This window comes from Phoenix dactylifera, chromosome 16 (assembly GCF_009389715.1).
Source record: "Phoenix dactylifera cultivar Barhee BC4 chromosome 16, palm_55x_up_171113_PBpolish2nd_filt_p, whole genome shotgun sequence".
Taxonomy (NCBI): Eukaryota; Viridiplantae; Streptophyta; class Magnoliopsida; order Arecales; family Arecaceae; genus Phoenix; species Phoenix dactylifera.
Window position 1 is genome coordinate 200,020 of NC_052407.1, and position 21,526 is coordinate 221,545.

General features: G+C 40.3%; 1 long non-coding RNA gene across 1 annotated transcript; it reads left to right on the forward strand.

The window, feature by feature from the left end:
- Positions 1-374: 374 nt before the first annotated feature.
- On the forward strand, positions 375-7,372 carry LOC120113375. Its single transcript, XR_005515281.1, has 2 exons — positions 375-425; positions 5,217-7,372. It is a non-coding gene; the product is annotated as an uncharacterized LOC120113375 (long non-coding RNA).
- The last annotated feature ends 14,154 nt before the right edge of the window (positions 7,373-21,526 follow it).

Here is a 21,526-nt window from a genome sequence, read left to right on the forward strand (position 1 = left end):
ATTTTCTCCACAAACTTTTTTTTTCAAATATTTTTTTAAGAAAAATAACTGTACCCCAATCCCTGATTGGATCGATACCCGTAATTACTATCCTACTAGATACGTGCTATTGCATGGTCTTTAAAGTTGACTATCAATTTTTGGCACCGTTGCCGGGGATTGTTAGTATAGTTGTTTTTCTTTTCATATATGTAAAAAAAACTTTAAATATATATATCTCTAAAATAAAATAAAAATATTTTCTATTTTTGTTACTTTAATTACCCCTTTTCTTCTCTCTTACTAATTTTTGGTTTTTATTTTGGGTATTATTTGATCAGGAATCAAAGAGGAAGACAGGGACAATCAAAAAGGGAACTGCTGGAGAAGGAATGCTGTAGAGGTTTGCCTAAAAATAAAAAAAATTGCTGGAGAAATTCTTTTTGGTAACATCTGAATCTTTCTTATTTAAATTGATTTCCAGTTTGCTTGAAATTTTGTGGTGATTGTTTGATTTTAATTTTAGTAAAAGTGTGAATGCATGCTTGATACACATACACCAATTAATCCGCACATAGTAAGGGCAATCACCCCAATAAGATAAGAACTGGATTCCATCACCAGATTCTTGCCCAAATTAGGTAAATCAATTCTCACATAGTTACCACTTTAATTAAAATCAATTAGATGTTGGCCCCTAGGGACATTCGAGCTCAATAGGACGAAGATCACCGAAAGTTGCACCAATTTCGTACTATGGCTCAGTTGATGTCGAGGCAAGCTTTGTCCCAAGGAAGACAGTTCATATGTTCGAGGCAAGTGGTTTTTAAGTGGGACCTTTGCAACGCATCGTGACCCCCCCACTTACCTGGGAGCTTACTTAGTCAACTCAGTCATTAGACCGGATTGGAGGCTTAGGTGCCCTCTTCAAACCAGTTAGGAGCTGTCTAGTGATTTTAGGGCAAATACAAGGAATTGATGTGTTTTTCTTTTAGTGCATGCTTGACTGTACTTGACTGATCAGAAAGGTATTAGTGTATGCTAGGGTGTCGTTCCAGATCTCCTGAATTAGTACCTTTTGATTCTGAAATAGAGCGTTCTATTAGGACCCTTCGAGCCGAAATCCGCTCCTATAGAACCATAGGATCTGCACCACCTGTCGAGATGGCTGAAGAGCAACCCAAACTGTTAAAGGAGTACTTTACTACTTCCATTTATACCTCTCCATCTTGTATTCGACTACCTGAAACCACTGCTGCTGTACAGTTTGAAATTAAGTCTAGTGTCATCCAAATGCTTCCTTCTTTTTATGGACTTAATAATGAAGACCCATATAAACATTTGGATGAGTTCTTTGAGATCTGCACTACTGTCAAAATTCAGAACTTCACTGATGATGCTCTGAAACTTAGGCTGTTTCCTTTTTCCCTTAAGGATGGAGCTAAACAATGGCTCCATTCATTAGAAGCCAATTCTATTCTCTTTTGGGCTCAAATGCAACATGAATTTCTAAAGAAATATTTTTTCATAGGAAGAACAAACCAATTTAGGCGTGCGATCACGAGCTTCTCCCAATCTGACGGAGAAGAATTTCATAAAACCTAGAAAAAATTTAGATACTTACTCCGAAAATGCCCGCATCATCAAATACCCAAATGGCAACTAGTGCAATGCTTTTATGATGGGTTATCTGAACGAAACCGTCAGATGGTTGATGCTTCTTGTGGGGGAACTTTCATGCTTAAGAGTGAGCATGAGGCATGGCAGATGTTTGAAAACCTCAATGAAAATTCCCTCCACCATGCCTCCTCCGCTCGTCAAGCACCCCCGAGTTCTCAAAGAAAAGGGACCATATATGAAGTTAGCCAGTCCATAGGTCTATCAGACAAAGTAGATGCACTATCCCGCAAGTTGGACCAGCTAATGTCTAGAGAACAGCTTTCAAACTTTCTCCAAGCTCAAGTTTGTGCTCTTTGTTCTAGCCTGTCTCACCCTATTCATGAATGCCCTTCGGCAGCTCAATTCCCTGAATTTGTGCAAGAACAAGTTAATGTTGCCCAAACACAGTCCCGACCGGATAATGATCCGTATTCTAACACTTATAACCCGGGGTGGCGCAACCATCCAAACTTCTCTTGGAAGCAGCAGACTCCCAATACCTCCCAACCTTATTCCCAAAACTTTCAACCGTTCCAGAATGTTCATCCGAACCGTCCTCCTACTCACTATTCATAATTTCAACATGTCTCTTCTCCAGCACCCCAAAGAAACACAGCCTTTGAGGAGAAAGTGTTGACCTCCTTTCAAGGTTTGGAAACCATTACACAATTGGTGCACTCTCACACGCAATCCATCGCCAAGCTAGAATCCTAAATGGGGCAACTAGCTAATACATTAAACAAGCGAGAGGAAGGAAAGCTTCCAAGCCAACCAGTGAGTAATCCAAGGGGACAATACATGGCTCAAGAAAATCAACTAAATACAATTCATCATGAACAAGCCAATGCTTTGACTACCCTAAGGAGTGGGCGTGTAGTAGACAATAAGATTGGGGAGGATAACAATAAGGAAGGTAAAGAAGAGGATAGAAATGTGTTAAATGAAAATCTAAAACCTTCGTCTTCTTCAGCTAGTCCACCTTCTGCCAAAACTCACATTCCAAAAGTCATATTTCCTGACGCTCTTAATTCACCCTCTCCCTTTGGCAAAAAGGAAACTTCACTAGAGAAGATGATGGAGGTTTTCAAACAAGTTAAAATCAACCTCCCACTTTTTGATGCTATTCGACAAGTTTCCTCCTATGCCAAATTTCTCAAAGACCTTTGTACCCAAAAACGAAAATCTAGGACACATGTGCCTAAAAAGGTCTTCCTAACTGATCAAGTGAGTTCTATTCTCCAACATAACACCCCTTCGAAATTCAAAGATCCTGGTGCTCCCACCATCTCCTGTGTCTTAGGAAATAATTTCATTGATCAAGCACTCTTAGATCTAAGGGCAAGTGTCAACCTTTTACCTTCCTCAGTTTATGAGAAACTTGGGTTAGGTGAGTTAAAACCAACCTCGGTATCCCTTCAATTGGCTGATCGATCTGTAAAAATACCACGAGGAACAATTGAAGACGTCCTAGTCAAGGTAGACAAATTCTATTTCCTAGTCGATTTTATCGTCTTTGATATGGAACCTGTGCCTAATCTTAAGAAACAGATCCCTATGATTCTAGGTCGTCCCTTTTTAGCTACAGCCAATGCGAGTATAAATTGTAGAACTGGGGTGATGAATATATCTTTTGGGAATATGAAGGTCAAGTTAAATATATTTCGTGCCTCTGATCAACCCGCAAAGGAAGTTGAGTGCTTCCTAATAGACAAAATGGACGATCTTGTAGAAGAAACCCTTTCCTATATTTTGGCAGATGACCCTCTGAAAACATGCTTGGCCCATTTTGACGTTGCTATAGAAAAGGCCATAGAAGCAGTCAACTCTATGCCCAACAATCAGTTTCCCACAAATTTTCTTCCTTTGAGAACTCGGCATGAACCCGGTATGATTTGATATGGATGCGCTGCGTCTGGCTGAAGATGTCAAACTTAGCGCTTGTTGGGAGGCAACCCAATTCTCGTAGGTTATTTTTGCATATTTTCTTGTCACATTTTTTTGTTATTTTCTTAACAGGATCCCTCATATTACTGATGCAACTACGGTAAAATGCTTCTATCCTCCATCTGCATCATATTTTCGTCCAAACTAAAACAAAATAAAAACAATAAAAAATATATATATAATATAATATTTAAAAAAAACATTGAGGGCAATGTCTGATCTAGGTTGGGGGGTATAGGATTCAAATTTTTGAAGAAATTTTTTACATTTTCGTATTTTTAAATAAGTTTATCTCAAAAAAAAAAACTAATTTCTATGCTTTAGTGCTGAAATGATAAACATACAAAGTATATAAAATCTAAAAAAGCCCAATAACTAGTCAGGAGAAAGTCAATTTGAGTTTTTTTTATTAAAAGTTCTTTTAGCGAGTTGTAAGATAATTTTTACTTTGGAATTTCACAACACACATGGCCTACACTTCTAAGGATTAGGTTCAACATTATGTTGTTAAGTCTGGTAGCAACCTTGAGTCCTGATGAATCATACTTATCTAATTCACTTTTATCTAAAAAAATAAATAAAAATAAAAATAAAAAAATAAAAAAAATAAAAAAATAGAAAAAAAAAGAAAGAGTGAATTTAGTCAGGTACATCGAAAAGGGCTACCTTTTGTTAAAGGTCAGCGGGTTTGTGATGATGAACCCGAGCATAGGATCGTAGGGGAGTCTTGATGCCCAACACCTTATGCCATCTAGTGTGGGAGTGTTGACTGAATGCTCGTTACACGGAGGAATCATTACAAGAGTAAAAGTGCATAAAAAAAAGAAAGAGAAATAATATTGACCTTGAAAAAGACGATAGTGTGAAAGCCGTCATTGTAAAAATTTGGGTAAACTGGAATATTACAGATAAAGCCCATGAGGTATTAAAGTAAACATCCACAACTCTCGGAATCCTGCAAGATAGGATGATTTTGAATTAGTGATTAGGTTTTATCTGACCAATTCTTGGAAATTACCAGCTTTAGCAGTATTTTGGAAAATCTAAAGCCTTAGCTTGTGTATGGTCCGGATATCACCGAGCACCCAAGTATAAATAAATTTTACAACTCCCTAATGGAAACTTAATGATTTCAACTTAAGTTGCATTTTGACCTAGGCTTTGGATTGACTTAGCAATTAAAACTTTGTGTGCTTTAGAAATTCTTGACATTAAGGCATTTGAAATTAGATTTTATAAAACAATGAAATAAATTCTTTCGACAGTAGTTTGTGGTAGCTGCGCCGGAAACCCTCACGAGACAAAACTCGTCCACTAGGGCCACCTAGGGGTTTAAAGCCTTATTGCATATGGTAAATGCAATCGCGATTCCTGCGAAAATGAGTTAGTTTTTTTTTTTTTTTATTTTGCTTGAGGACTAGCAAAATGTAGGTTGGGGGGTGTGATAAGTGCTAAATAATGCATAAATTAATATCTTATTCATAGCACTTATCATTATTTTAATTCACATATTTTGTAAATTTAACTAAAAAATGTGTTACCCTCATCATTGCATTTTAATAAATTAATTCGAGTTTGATTTAGTTATTTATTAATTGAGCCTAATGTATGTAGGTCGAATCTAATATATGCAGGTCGAGTCAAACTTATTTCGGATGATCCTTGAACTCGAATGACATGCACCTCGGTCCAGCCCCACTCCCCTATTTCTTTCGCATCCAATCGAGTTCAAACTTTCGTTACATTGTACTATCTGGTCATTATCACATCCGCGATTAGCTATTCAAAGTCTTCCTAAAATTCCATGTGCAAGCCATCCACGTATCAAGTCTTACACATCATCTCCCTATTCTTCCACCACATCTCAGCCACGTCATAATGTCTTCTAAGCATTCCCAATCTCCCCTGTTCCATGTCCAAAGAACAGGGTCATCCCAAGACTTCTCAGCTGACCTCATGTCTCATGAAATCATCTCCAACTAAAATCCTTTTTCCTCCACGTCACCTTCTCCCAGGTTTCTTCCACATCGTTCCATCCTTATCCTATCTCCCAACCAACTCCAAGCTTCATCCCGTTGTGATCTTCTCTTCTCCCGTTCGGATCAAGCAACCAATATTCCCCTGTTTCACATCCCGTTTGTAATAACACTCATCCCGACTATCTTCCACGTCTCCTCCCAGATTTTATCTTTCCATCGTATCTCCATCCCATGCTCATCCCAGTGTTTCGGATCACATTCTCCACAGCCGGAACAGAGTCGAGACCCAAGGAACATTTCCTTATCCGAACCCCATGAAACAACCAAAGCCACGTCTTAATCTGGATTATTTCCCAGCCGAGATCCTCTCAGTTCACGCTCGTCCTGGCCAATCGCATATCATCTCCCATCCTCCCCTATCCCGAGTTATTCTCTGCTTCCGAACGAGAGTAATCTGCCATCTCCCACGTCCCACCATCTTCCATGATTCAAACTTCCATTCTTCTGGAATCCCATCTCCTTCCGTTCGTGAACATTATCCCAACTGCATCATCCCACATCTTCAGCCGTGGGCATCAATCATGCATCCCCGTCCTCGCTATCCCCTGTTCCCAGTTTATCCCCAGCCGAATCATTCCAGCGTCAAAACCAACCGAGATCCTCCTTATCCCACGGATAAGCCCAAGCCACCTTCATCTCTTCCGCGATTAACTCCCAAACTCCCAGATCTTCCAGCTCTCATTCTCTTCCGGATAACCTTCTTCTCCCACGAATCAATCTCTTCCAGAACCATCCTTCCAGCAGCACAAATGCCGAATCTTCCGATCCCATGGCCAGCCGTTCCAAAGCTTCTAAGCGTCCGTAGCATTATGGATTGATTCCATCATCCACACTCCCTCCTATTCGGATTAATTGACCACAGAAGAATCCCCTGTTTCAACTTATACGTCTCCGTATTCATCCTCATCCCATGAACAACCCAACTCGTTCCCAACCGATTGGTTCCTCTCAGCCGAAATCCCAACTTCATGGCTTCCGATTCTTCTTCCCAGACTTCACGGAAACAGAACACATTAGCTCACGGGTCATCTTTTCTTCTTCGGAATCTTTCCCAGGTTCCCCCTGGTGCCCGTCTTCATCTTCCAGCCGACCGAATCCAATTCCAACATTCCTCCCAACATTCTAGATTGATTCCATGGATCATCTCCCCTGTTCCGGATCAACCTCATCCATTCCGCGACCAGCTCCCCAGCATCCCAGCCGTCTGCCGCGTTAAAGCTTCTCCCCACTCCAAGGATCAGCAGCTCAACGTCCTCCGGATCACCATCTAAGCTCTCATCTGAGATCCAGCTCCAACTTCTCCCGCGTCCGGATCTCCCGCAGCCAACAAATTTCAGCTCCATCCAGCCGCTTCCATCCTTATCCCACATTCAAGCTTATCCTCTGAACTCGAAACAGGGGAGAGGAGAAGGCTGGTGGAGGCTATAAAAGGGGAGGAGACGGACCCCATGAACCTATCTCTCTCAGGTCAAATCCCACGGGAAGAAGAAGAAATAAAAGGAGGGAGAATAGTTTGGGCATTTCGGGAAACACTTTCCATATAAAAAAAATGAAGTGCTGAGGCAGAGGAAGCCGATCATGATGGAAGCCCGTTGCCGTGCCGCTGCTGCCGTCCACCACTGCATGGAAGCCTAATCTCTTCACTGGGGCTGGATGCAGCGCTAACAAAGGGATACGGGTTTTATATTTTATTTTATATTCTTGGGGTTGTATGAACTTATTGTTTTTAATGAATATCTTCTTTTATCTCATGTTTAATTTCTGTGATTTTAAATGTGAAGTTTATGCAATTATTCTTCATGATCACTAGGTAAATATAAGATAGTCCATGCTTAAGAAAGATGTGGTGTGCTACCACTTTAGATTAGGGTAGACATTGCATGCCAACTGAAGATGGATTATTCCCAAATTACTTTTATGACATTTTATTTGAATGCTTATTAGGCTTGTAGCCAATTTGCATGTTTATCCAAGAATAAATTAAAATACAAATAACCCTTGTTCCGATGTTAGTGGTGAATTTTCTGCCCTAGGTTCCCTCGAACTGATATCCTTTTAATTGTATTTTCTTTTATTAAATTTCTTAGTTTAATTTTCTCCACAAACTTTTTTTTTCAAATATTTTTTTAAGAAAAACAACTGTACCCCAATCCCTGTGGATCGATACCCCTAATCACTATCCTACTAGATACGTGCTATTGCGTGGTTTTTAAAGTTGACTATCAAATACTCACAGCAAGGGCTATATCAGGTCGTGTACAAAGCATGGCATACATGAGACTCCCTAGTGCCGAAGCATAAGGGATCTTGCTCATGCGTTGAATCTCTTCAGATGTGTTGGGGCACATCTTTTTGGAGAGATGAATCCCATGCCTAAGGGGTAATAGACCCCTCTTGGAGTTTTCCATACTGAACCTCTTCAGTACTTCCTCTATATACATTTTCTGTGATAGGCCAAGCATCCTTTTAGATCTATCTCTATAGACCTTAATCCCCAAAATGTAGGATGCTTCCCCAAGATCTTTCATGGAGAACTCTTTTGATAACCAGACCTTGACAGAGGTTAGCATGAAAATATCATTCCCAATTAGTAGGATGTCGTCCACGTACAGTACGAGAAACACGATAGCACTCCCACTAACCTTCTTGTAAACACATGGTTCCTCTTCGTTTTTGATGAAATCAAACGATTTGATCGCATCATTGAAACGAGTGTTCCAACTCCGAGATGCTTGCTTTAGTCCATAGATGGATCTTTGCAGCTTGCAGATCTTGTGATCACCATCACTAGAAGTGAAACCCAAAGGCTGCTCCATATAAATATCTTCATCAAGATATCCATTCAGGAAAGCAGTTTTCACATCCATCTGCCATATTTCATAATCATGAAATGCTGCAATGGCAAGCAATATTCGAATGAATTTCAGCATGGCTACAGGTGAAAAGGTCTCCTGATAGTCAATACCTTCGCGCTGACTATACCCTTTCGCCACTAGCCTTGCCTTATAGGTCCATACCTTTCCATCCGAACCTATTTTTCTTTTGTAGATCCATTTGCATCCAATAGGTACTATACCTTCTGGTAGATCTACTAAGGTCCAGACTTGGTTGGAATACATGGAGTCTATCTCTAACTTCATGGCTTCCAGCCATTTCTCGAAATCGATATCAGATATCGCCTCGTTGTAGGTATTGGGATCCTGTACATGTTCCCTATCTCCCATGAGGAACATTTTCTTGGTATCCTTTACTAGTATACCTAAGTATCTATCAGGAGGATGGGAGACCCTACTTGATCTACGAGGTGGAGGAGGTACTACGTGTACTGGATCTATGTGAATAGGTTCTATAGGATCCATTACTCGTTGCTTTTCAGAGACTCTCTCTTCAAGCTCAATTTTCCTCCCACTGCCTCTATCAAGGATAAACTGTTTTTCCAAGAAGATGGCATGTCGGCTCACAAACACATTGTGATCCTCTGAGATGTAAAAATTGTATCCTAATGACTCTTTAGGATATCCTATGAAACGAGCACTTATGGTCCTAGACTCTAACTTGTCCGTCTGTTGTCGCTTGACGTGGGCAGAACATTCCCAAATCTTGAGATGACCAAGACTCGGCTTCTTACCATGCCATATCTCATACGATGTGGTAGGAACGAATTTAGAGGGAACTCTATTCAGTAAATAAATCACGGATAATAAGGCATCTCCCCAAAGAAACATAGGCAGATCTGTGAAGCTCATCATGGATCAGACCATATCCAATAGAGTCTGATTCCTCCTTTCTGATACCCCGTTGAGTTGAGGTGTACCTGGAGGCATCCATTGTGAGACTATGCCATTCTCCTCGAGATAGTTCCAGAATTCCCCACTAAGGTATTCTCCTCCTCGATCTGATCGAAGAACCTTAAGAGTTTTTTCAGTCTGTTTTTTTACTTCATTTCTGAACTCTTGAACTTTTCAAAAGACTCAGATTTGTATCTCATAAGATACACATACCCATATCGTGAATAGTCATCAGTAAAGGTAATGAAGAACCTCTGGCTGACACATCAAATGGGCCATACACATCAGTGTGTACCAGGATAAGTATTTCAGTGGTCCTCTCTCCATGTCCTATAAAAGGTAATCTAGCCATTTTTTCTTGAAGATAGGACTCACAAACTGGATATGACTCGAAAGTCAATGGGCCGAGAAGCCCATCTTTCTCTATTTTGTTCATTCTGTCCTCTCCAATATGGTCAAGCCTAAGGTGCCACAAATATTTCTTGTTTATCTCATCTCTGGATCTTTTAGATCATATGGCACTCACTACTTGCTCAAACACATCAACATGCAAGTGATAGAGACTGTCAATCATGAAACCACGTGCAACTAATTTATTTCTGAAATAAATAGAACAACAGTCTTTGTCAAATGTCAAAACATGACCATCCTATACTAAACACGAAACAGAAATCAAATTTCTGCCAGCAGCAGGGACATAATAACAGTCTCTAAGCAATGAACTAAATTCAGACGGTAATCGCAGAGGATAGGTGCCCACAGCTACAGCAGCAACTCTTGCCCCATTACCAACCCGAAGGATCACTGCACCTTCCACCAACCTCCTACTTTTCTTTAGACCCTGCATAGTAGTGCACAAATGAGCACTAGAATTAGAATTTATAACCCAACTAGAAGTAGAAGAAACCATAAGGTTAGTTTCAATTATGAGCAAGTCTAACATACCTTCAGAAGGTATGTCTGCCCTTTTGTTCTTCAGGCTCTCGAGGTATGAAGGGTAGTTCCTTTTCCAATGGCCGTCAATGTTGCAGTGAAAACATTTTTCCTTGTCATTAGCTTTTTTTTTATGAACTTCCTTCTTAGGCTTCTTGTCTTTCTTCTGCTTCTTTACAGGCTTCTTTTTCTTCCAAGTAGACTTTCTCTTGGAACCAGAAGTCAGCTCAGCAGTCAGAACAGAGCCCCTTGAACCTTTCAAGGCTCCCTTAGCAGTTACCAACATATTCAATAGTTCAGTCTTAGTGCATTCAATCTTATTCATATGGTAGTTTAATATAAACTGACCAAATGAATCAGAAAGGGATTGCAGGATCAGATCTATCTGCAGTTCCTTATGCATGGTCATACCGAGCTTCTCAAGCTCCTTTAGGTCCTTGATCATAGTCAGACAGTGATCATGGACAGACTGCCCCTCGCGCATCTTTGCCTTGAAGAGCCTCTTGGACACTTCAAAGCGTGCAGTGCGGCTCTGCTCACCATACAACTCTTGCAGGTGAGCCAGTATTTTTCTAGCAGTCTTCATGTTCTCATGCTGGCATTGAAGTTCATTAGTCATGGATGCCATGATGTAGCACTTGACTCTAATGTCATCGTCTGTCCATTTTTCATGCGTCTCACGCTGATCATCGGTCGGACGTGATGGTAACCTAGGGCTGTCATTCTCGAGCACATACGCTAATTTCTCGCAACTCAGAACAATTTTTAGATTTCTAAGCCAGTCTTTGTAATTAGTTCCAGTCAGTCGGTTGGTCTCAAGAATACGGATCAAAGGGTTTGAAGCTGATATTGTGATCTGTAGAGAGTAAAGATTCTAGTTAGACTTTGTACTTGAACTTAATTTGTTTTAGGAACTTTTAAAATAAATATGTTCCCACTATTTTCTCGAATCCCTCATACTCTCCTGATGGAGAAACGAAAATCCTACGCGACTAGGATTTCTAGTGGGTACTGCGGTCTCACCAATTTACATGCCGCCTCACCTAACAGTTATTGGTGGCATATAAATGGATGAGTGTACAACTTGTACAATGCTTCTTAAGCAAATTGCAGTGGTACTTGGTCTCTAAGTCATGAAGACCTCACCTAACAGTTATTGGCCCCATTACTTAGTTAAGTCAGACCCACCGTATAACCGCAGAAATAAAGTTGTCATTGGGTCCTCGCCTAACAGTTATTGGTGCCCAACCCCACCTTTACCCTGTAACATCTCATATCTAATAGAGAGGTCCAGTCCCCCGATGCAACTTGCCCACTGTGTCCAGCCGAGACAAATCAACACCGGAAAGACCTTAGCAGCTCTACTACGGTGGAAGACCTATGGACTTAATATTGCATAATCATGCCTTAGTGTTTGCAACTTGAGTTCTTCATAAGAGGTAATCGAACAATTGGCCAGGTAAGCAGGTGGGAGGCTCTCCTTACTTGGAGAGTAAGGTCCTAATTAAGTAACCACCTTATAGGCTTGCCTAGACACCAATTAGATCAATTAATCTAATATGACTAACTCATATTGGTTCACCCTCGACTGATTAGGGAGGTTTATAATTAGGTCTCACTCGATCGCGTATTCACATCTCATGCAAATATAAATCTACCCGCATAGGCATAAACATTAAACATCCAGGCATTTATCAAAATAAAATTAAATGGTGATGATCATGGATCTAGGATGGGGTCATTTTACAAGCACATGCACGTCAATTAGTTTGATCATCTTCAACTCTTGATCGATCTTGATCCTCTAGGTCGAATTGTGATCACTTGATCTATCTTCAATCAACCCTTGATCTTGATCCGCGCATGTTGAGCTTGTTGATGTACATATCGATCAACCATCGACGTGCAACACACATCACAGATTACATCCCAGATTGCTTTAAAAAATTAAATAAAATTAAAGAATATATTACAACCCTTTTTTATGAGACATGCAGGACTCTAAGACATGAATTTAAGATGCACGCAGGCATCTGAAAATTAAAATTACATGCATCACAGAATATCACAGAACATCGCAGAACATTTCAGCACATTCAAAGGGTCCATCCATGATCATCACCATACGAATCACATGCATCAAAATTATTATCAGATCTGTAATTTAACTGATTATTTCATCTCATGACTTGCTGATCATGCAAGATTTGATTCTAAATATTTGTAATCATATCATCAAAGCATTAGAATCAATAATCTAAGCATCCAAAAATCAGCATGCAGAAAAAACAGCAAGCTGAAAATTTGCATACATAAATTTCAGCAAGCATAATCCCTTAAATTTCAGATGTAAAATACCTTTAAAAATTTAATCCTAATCTTAATCTACATAACCATGGCTCTGATACCACTATTAAGATCTGTCATAAGCCGCTGAAAATTCAAAAATTTTCAGATATGCAGCGGAAAGACATGTGCATATCCCGTTCATTGCATGAACGTATTTTAACACCATTTATAGATAGATTAGGATTAAATTCTTATTAAATTATTTTAAAATCATGATTAAGAAGATCAGATCTTCACGTTGTGCGGGTAGATGGTCTTCGCAAATCTGATTTACGTGATATTTGATAAAGGTTCAGTGGAAGCCGTCACGCGTCCGGCCTCTACAGGTATCCACACGAAGTAGTGAGTCGATCGAAGCCTTTGGATCTCCCGGGGATGCTAGCTCCCTTGAAGAGAAGGCTATTGATGGCTGAAGTCCTTTCCTTTGAATCAACCTTTGATTGGCTTGAGAGGAAGAGTAAGAAGGAAGAACCCATGAAGAAGATTGAATGCCTCTGTGCAGCCTTTTTCTTTTTCTTCTTTTGGAACCAAGATGAAGAAGGAAGAGGGCTTCCTAGGCTCTTCTTTTTCTTCTCTTGATTGCGGCTCAAAGGAGGAAGATGGAGGAGGGTGCTCACGGCTGGAATGAGGAGAAAAGCATGAATAGTGGCCGAAATCCCATGCTCCTTTTGAAGTATTAAGGGATAAAGATGAGTTCCTATTTTTTAGGAACTCATTCTTATCCCTTTAGATGGCAAGCAAGGAGGGGCGTAGCCCCCTCCTTTTCTTCTCACGCAAGCAAGGGAGGGGCGTACGCCCCTCCCTCTTCTCCCCTCTATTCCCACACCCCACTTAATCACATTAAGTAGGGTGGGTTTAGCCACATAGGTTATGACCCAATCCTTTTCTAAAAAGGATTAGATGAACCCAATTTAATTCCTCCAAATCCTAATCCAATTAGAATTTAATTGAACCATGACTCTATTGAACTCTTCAATCCTAATCCAATTAGGAGTCATTTAATTAATTAGATTAAAATTAAAATTAATTAGGACTTAAGAAAATCCTAATCTAATTAGAACTTGTTTAAATTTCAGCCCTAAGATAATTAGGACTTTAGAAATCCTACTCCAAGTAGGACTCTAATTTAATTTGAAATTCTAATCCATTTAGGACTCCAAGGATCCTACTCCAAGTAGAACTCATGATCAAGTCCAATTAATTAAATTAAATTGCAATCCGATTGCAATTGTTCCTTCTTCTAACTACCAACTTTTAGTGGGTTATCCATTTATCAATCTAATTGATCATATGTGATTCTTAATCACAATTCAACCATCGGACCGATCAATACTTCTAATGTGTGTGACGCCATAGGTTCTATTCTGACTGGTAGTGAGATATATTTCGATCTCTATCACAATATCATTGAAAACTTCTTTCAATGGGTTGAAAAAATTCTAACTCAACTCACCATGAATTATCGACCATCAAGAAGATCCCTGTGAGTCTCACCATCCACCAGTGACACCTAGCAGTATGTAGTGCCTATCCAGCAGAATAGAATGATGAAACTCTAGGTGCAGTTATCGTATGATACAGTCCTTCTATCGTGGATCCCTACAGACCGAAGATCATGGATAACTCGTCAAACTCCGTCGTCTGTCATATGTCTAGATTTATTCGACTTGAGTTCAATAGTGAAAAACTCTTTCTCCACTGTATATTACTGCCCTGGCCAAGGTCTTACAACTCAGTCTAATAAATCATATAGGATCACTCTTCTTCTATCAAGGTCGATAGATTCCATGTAAGTGCATACCCTACTCCTACAGTAAACCTACTGCAGCCAATCTACACTACAAGGACTCATATGACTAGAGACCATGTATATGTGTAGTCAAACTGTTAGATGTATGCCCTAGAAGCCAATCTGGCTGACACATTGTTAATTCTAAGGACATAATTTTGTATTTGACTATTTATTATTGAATAAATAAAAAGCATCTTTTTATTCATACTATTTATGTGTCTATGAATCGTTCAAGAATTAATAAGATGATGATGCGTATTCTTAAGAGTTAAGAATTTGAGCCATGCATCATTGGTGATTAATTTCTGAATGCTCCTGATCAATGGATCATCACAAGGACGGTGATCGATCCGATCAGTGCACACATTGCTTTTCTTATGGATGGACGAGACTCGAGTCCACAGTGTGGCAACACTGAAGTAATAGTGCAGGTGCTTGTTAAGAACAAGGGTACTGAGCGTGACCAAGACAAGAAGTCACTTGGATGTCTATCCACTCGTCAGTGATTTGCTTGATGTTGCAGTAGTATGACAGGTCCTTTGACCTGCGATGCTTCGGCTACTCACAGTGAGGTTATTGTAGTTTGACTGCACATATACATGGTCTCTAGCCATATAGGTCCATGCAGTGTAGATTGGCTGCAGTAGGTTCACTGTAGGAGTAGGGTATGCACCTATAAGGAATCTATCGACCTTGATAGATAAGGAGAGATCCTATATGATTTATAAGACTGAGTTCGTAAGACCTCGGCCGAGGCAGATTGCACAGTGGAGAAAGAGTTCTCCGCTCTCGAACTTAAGTCGAATAAATCTTGACATATGACAGACGAAGGGGTTTGATGAGTTATCCATGACCTCCATCTTGTAGGGATCCACGATAGAAGGACTGTATCACATGATAACTGCACCTAGAGATTCATCATTCTATTCTGCTGGGTAGCCATTACATGCTGCTAGGTGTCACTGGTGGATGGTGGGACTCACAGAAATTATCTCGATGATCGATTAACCCTAATGAGTAGAGTTGGAATCGTTCCGATCCATTGAAAGGAGTTTTCAATGATATTGTGATAGAGATCACAATATATCTCACTACCAGTCAGAATAGAACCTATGGGGTCACACACACTAGAAGTATGGACTGATCCGATGGTTGAATCGTGATTAGGAATCACAAGTAATCAATTCGATTGATATTCAGTTGAAGAAGAAACAATGAAATTAATTAATTGGACTTAAACACAAATCCTACTTCGAGTAGTATTCATAGAGTCCTAATTGGATTAGGACTGAAAATCCTAATTGGAGTAGGACTGGGATTTCTACTTGGAGTAGGATTCCTACAATCCTAATTAGATTAGGAGTTTTGAATTAAAATTGGATTCCTACTTGGAGTAGGATTCCTAGAGTCCTAATCGGTTTAGGACTTCAGATTCAAATTAGAGTCCTAATTGGATTAGGACTAAAATTAAATAAGTCCTAATTGGATTATGATCTCCTAAGCCCTAATTAATCATCAACCTAATGAATCAAGATGACTCCTAATTGGGTTAGGATTGAAGAGTTCAAATTAAGTCATAGTTCATTCAAGCTCTAATTGGATTAGGACTTGTATAAAACCCAAATTGGTTAAACCTTGGACTAAGCCTAATTAGGTTAGGACTTAGCCACTAGAAGACCTCCTAATCCTCCTTAGAGGAGGACTAGGGTTAGCCAAGAGGGAGGGGCGCACGCCCCTCCTCTTTTCCCTTGTTGGTGCGGCAACACAAGAGGGGCCAGCGCCCCTCTTGGAAAACAATCAAGGGCTCCTAACTTGTAGGAGCCCTTCATGCTTAAAAAGGGATGTGGGCGGCACCCTAGGGCTAATGATTCAAGCCCTCTTCCTTCTCCACCCGTGAGCCCCCTCTCCTCCTCTTGTTTCAGCCGCAAGCAAAGGGAAAAGCCAAGAGGAGTCTTGGCGGCATCCTCTTCCTCCTTTCCTTCTTCCAACGCAGGCAAAGGAAAAAGGGCTGCAAGGCGTGGTGATCTTCTTCCATGGTTGCTACTTCTTCCTCCTCCTCCCAAGTACAATAAGGGTTGATTAAAAGGGAGGACATCAGCCACCAAGTTTTCTCTGCAAGGGAGCTAGCACCCCGGGGAGAAAAAGAAGCTTGGATCGATTTCTACTTCGTATGGATACCCGTAGAGGCCGGACATTTGAACGGCTTCAAGCGAACCTTCTTCCAAAAATCACGAACTTCAGTTTGCGGTGATCATCTACCCGCACAAGGTGAAGATCTGATCTTTCTAAAGGTTCTAATGTTTTTAAAAAGGTTTTTGATCCTTATCTATCTACGAATGGTTTTAAACAACGTTCATGCGATGAACGGTTGATCCCGCGCATGCCTCTTCCGCTGCATCTGAAATTTTTGAAATTTTTCTGCGGCATTGGCGGGTTCCTAACAGTGGTATCAGAGCCTAGGCATCGTAGATTAAGATAAGGATTAATTATTAATAGGCTTATTGGATCTAAAATTTAAATGATTATGCATGCTGAAAATTTTCTGCATGCAGATTTTTCTAGGGTGCTGATTTTTGCATGCTGATTTTTATGTGATAAAAAGATGATTCTAATTGCATTGTTAATGGGATTACAAAGTTTAGAATCATGATTAGCATGATCAACAACCTATGTCATGAGATAATCAATTAGATTTCAGATCTGAAAATTATAATTGCTGCATGTAGTGATGATCATAGAATTCAAACCCTTTTGGTATCAAATGTAATGACCTGCGATGTGATCTGTAATGTCATGTAATTTTTCAGATGCTTGCATGCATCTTATTTGATGTTTTGAGAGGCCTGCGTGCCTCCTAAAAGAGAATGTAATTTATTATTATATTTATTTTACATCTGGTTGTATTTCTGTGATGTGATGTACGTCAACGATCAAGTTGAAGACAAGGCATGAGATGAACGACGATCTAAGCGGTTGATGGCGATTGGATCAAGAGCTGATCAAGGATCAAATCAAGGAGGTTTGGAACCAATTCAAGAGTTGAAGACCAATTGATCGATTGACGTGCATGTGCTTGTAATATGACCTAATTAGAATCCATGATCATCACCTATTTAAAGTTTAGCTTTATTTGATGCTGCGATTATAACTGCCTGTGATGTGCCGTTTGCATGTGATGTGAATGAGAGCGGGGTAGATAGGTTTACATGTGATGTAACAAACTCAATTGAGACCTAAATTAAAACCTCCTCAATCAAGTCGAGAGTGAACCAACATGAGCAAGTCATATTAGATTAATTGATCTAATTGGTGTCTAGGAAAGCATGAAAGGTGGTTACTTAAATTAGGACCTTACTCTCTGAGTAAGGGGAGCCTCCCACCTGCTTACCTGGCCAATTGTTCGATTACCTCTTATGAAGAGCTCAAGTTGCAAACACTAAGACCTGATTAACCAATATTAAGTCAATAGGTCTTCCACTGTAGTAGAGCTGCTAAGGTCTTTCTGATGTTGATTTGTCTCGGCTGGATACAGTGGGCAAGTTGCATCGGGGGGCTGGACCTCTCTATAGACATGAGACGTTGTAGGGTAAAGGTGGGGTTGGGCACCAATAACTGTTAGGTGAGGACCCAATGACGACTTTATTTCTACGGTTATACGGTGGGTCTGACTTAACTAAGAAATGGGACCAATAACTGTTAGGTGAGATCTTCATGGCTTAGAGACCAAGTTGTACTGCAACATGCTTGAGAAGCGTTGTACAAGAGTTGTACACTCATCCATCTATGTGTCACTAATAACTGTTAGGTAAGGTGCCATATAGATTGGTGAGACCGCAGTACCTACTAGAAATCCTAGTCGCGTAGGATTTTCGTTTTCTTACCAGGGGAGTGTAAGAAATTCGAGAAAATAGTGGAAGGTACATTTGTTCTAAAAGACCTTAGAACAGATTAAGGATCAAGTACAAAAGTCTAACTAAAATTTTTACTCTCTGCAGATCATAATGTCAGCTTCAAATCCTTTGACCCATATTCTTGAGACCAACCGATTGACTGGAACCAATTACAAGGACTGGCTAAGAAACCTTAAAATTGTTTTGAATTGTGAGAAACTGGGCTACATACTCGAAAATGATATCCCTAGACTACCAGCACGTCCTACTGATGATCAGCGTGTGACGCATCAAAAGTGGATGGATGATGACATCAGAGTCAAGTGCTATATCATGGCATCCATGTCCAATGAACTACAATGCCAGCATGAGAATATGAAGACTGCTAGGGACATACTAGCACACCTGCAAGAGTTGTATGGTGAGCAGAGTCGCACAGCTCGTTTTGAAGTGTCCAAGAGGCTCTTCAAAGCAAAGATACGCGAGGGGCAGTCTGTCCATGATCACGGTCTGACTATGATCAAGGACCTAGAGGAGCTTGAGAAGCTCGGTATGAATATGCACAAGGAATTGCAAGTAGATCTGATTCTTCAATCCCTACCTGATTCATTTGGACAGTTTATAGTAAACTACTACATGAATAAGATTGAATGCACTAAGACTGAACTGATAAATATGTTGGTAACTGCTGAGGGAGCCTTGAAAGATTCAAGGGGCAATGTTCTTGCTGCTGAGTTGACTTCTGGTTCCAAGAGAAAGTCTACTTGGAAGAAAAAGAAGCCTGCTAAGAAGCAGAAGAAAGACAAGAAGCCAAAGAAAAAAGTTCAAAAGAAAAAGGCTAATGACAAAGGAAAATGTTTCCACTGCAATGTCGACGGCCACTGAAAGAAAAACTGTCCTTCATACCTCGAGAGCCTTCAGAAGGTATAGACTTGCTCATAATTGAAACTAATCTAACGGTTTCTTCTACTTCTAGTTGGGTTATAGATTATGGTTCTAGTGCTCATTTGTGCACTACCATGCAGGGTCTAAAAAAAAGTAGAAGGCTGGCGGAAGGTGTGGTAACCCTTCGGGTTGGCAACGGGGCAAAAGTTGCTGCTGTGGCTGTGGGCACTTACCATCTGCGACTACCATCTGGTTTTAGTTTATTACTTAGAGACTGCTATTATGTACCTGCTGCTAGCAGAAATTTGATTTCTATTTCATATCTAGCACAGGAAGGTCATGTTTTTACATTTGACAAAGACTGCTGTTCTATTTATTTCAGAAATAAAATAGTCGCACGTGGTTTTATGATTGATAGTCTCTATCATTTGCATATGGATGTATCTGTAAATGTGTCTGAGCAAGAAGTGAGTGCCAAAGGATCCAAAAGATCCAGGGATGAGATAAACCAAAAATATTTGTGGCACCTCAGGCTTGGCCATATTGGAGAGGACAGAATGAACAAAATGGATAAAGATGGGCTTCTCGGCTTATTGACTTCCGAGTCATATCCAGTTTGCGAGTCCTGTCTTCAAGAAAAAATGGCTAGATTACCGTTTGTAGGACATAGGAGAGGATCACTGAAATACTTACCCTGATACACACAGATGTGTGTGGCCCATTCGATGTGCAAGCCAGGGGACGTTATTCGTACTTCATTACCTTTACCAATGATTATTCACGGTATGGGTATGTGTATCTTATGAGACACAAGTCTAAATCTTTTGAAAAGTTCAAGGAGTTCAAGAATGAAGTAGAAAAACAAACTGAAAAACCTCTTAAGGCTCTTCGATCAGATCGAGGAGGAGAATACCTTAGTGGAGAATTCCGAAACTATCTCAAGAACAATGGCATAGTCTCACAATGGACTCCTCCGGGTACATCTCAACTCAACGGGGTGTCAGAGAGGAGAAATCAGACTCTATTGGATATGGTCCGGTCCATGATGAGCTTCACTGATTACCTATATTTCTTTGGAGAGATGTCTTACTTACCGCAGTATATCTACTGAATAGAGTTCCCTCTAAATCCGTTCCTACCACACCGTATGAGATATGGCATGGTAAGAAACCAAGTCTTGGTTATCTCAAGATTTGGAGATGTCCGGCCCACGTCAAAAGACTACAGGCGGACAAACTAGAGGCTAGGACCATAAGTGCTCGTTTTATAGGATATCCTAAAGAGTCATTAGGATACAATTTTTACGTCTCAGAGGATCACAATGTGTTTGTGAGCCGTCATGCCATCTTCTTGGAAAACCAGTTTATCCTTGATAGAGGCAGTAGGAGGAAAATTGAGCTTGAAGAGAGAGTCTCTGAAAAGCAACGAGTAATGGTTCCTATATAACCTATTCACATAGATCCAGTACACGTAGTACCTCCTCCACCTCGTAGATCAAGTAGGGTCTCCCATCCTCCCGATAGATACTTAGGTATACTAGAAGTAGGGTCTCTCATCCTCCATCCTCCTCATGGGAGATAGGGAACATGTACAGGATCCCAAAACCTACAACGAGGCGATATTAGATATCGATTCCGAGAAATGGCTGGAAGCCATGAAGTCAGAGTTAGACTCCATGCATTCCAACTAGGTCTGGACCTTAGTGGATCCACCAGAAGGTATTATACATATTGGATGTAAATGGATCTACAAAAGAAAAATAGTTTCGGATGGAAAGGTAGAGACCTTTAAGGCAAGGCTGGTAGCGAAAGGGTATAGTCAACGTGAAGGTATTGACTATCAGGACACCTTTTCACCTGTAGCCATGCTAAAATCCATCCATACACTGCTTGCCATTGCAGCATTTCATGATTATGAAATTTGGCAGATGGATGTGAAAACTGCTTTTCTGAATGAATATCTTGATGAAGATATCTATATGGAACAGCCTTTGGGTTTTACTTTCAGTGATGGAGATCACAAGGTCTGCAAGCTACAAAGGTCCATCTATAGACTAAAGCAAGCATCTCAGAGTTGGAACACTCGTTTCGATGACGCAATCAAAACGTTTGATTTCATCAAAAACAAAGAAGAACCGTGTGTTTACAAAAAGGTTAGTGGGAGTGCTGTCGTATTTCTCGTACTGTACGTGGACGACATCCTCCTGATAGGGAATGATATTCCCATGCTAACCTCGGTCAAGGTCTGGTTGTCAAAAGAGTTCTCCAT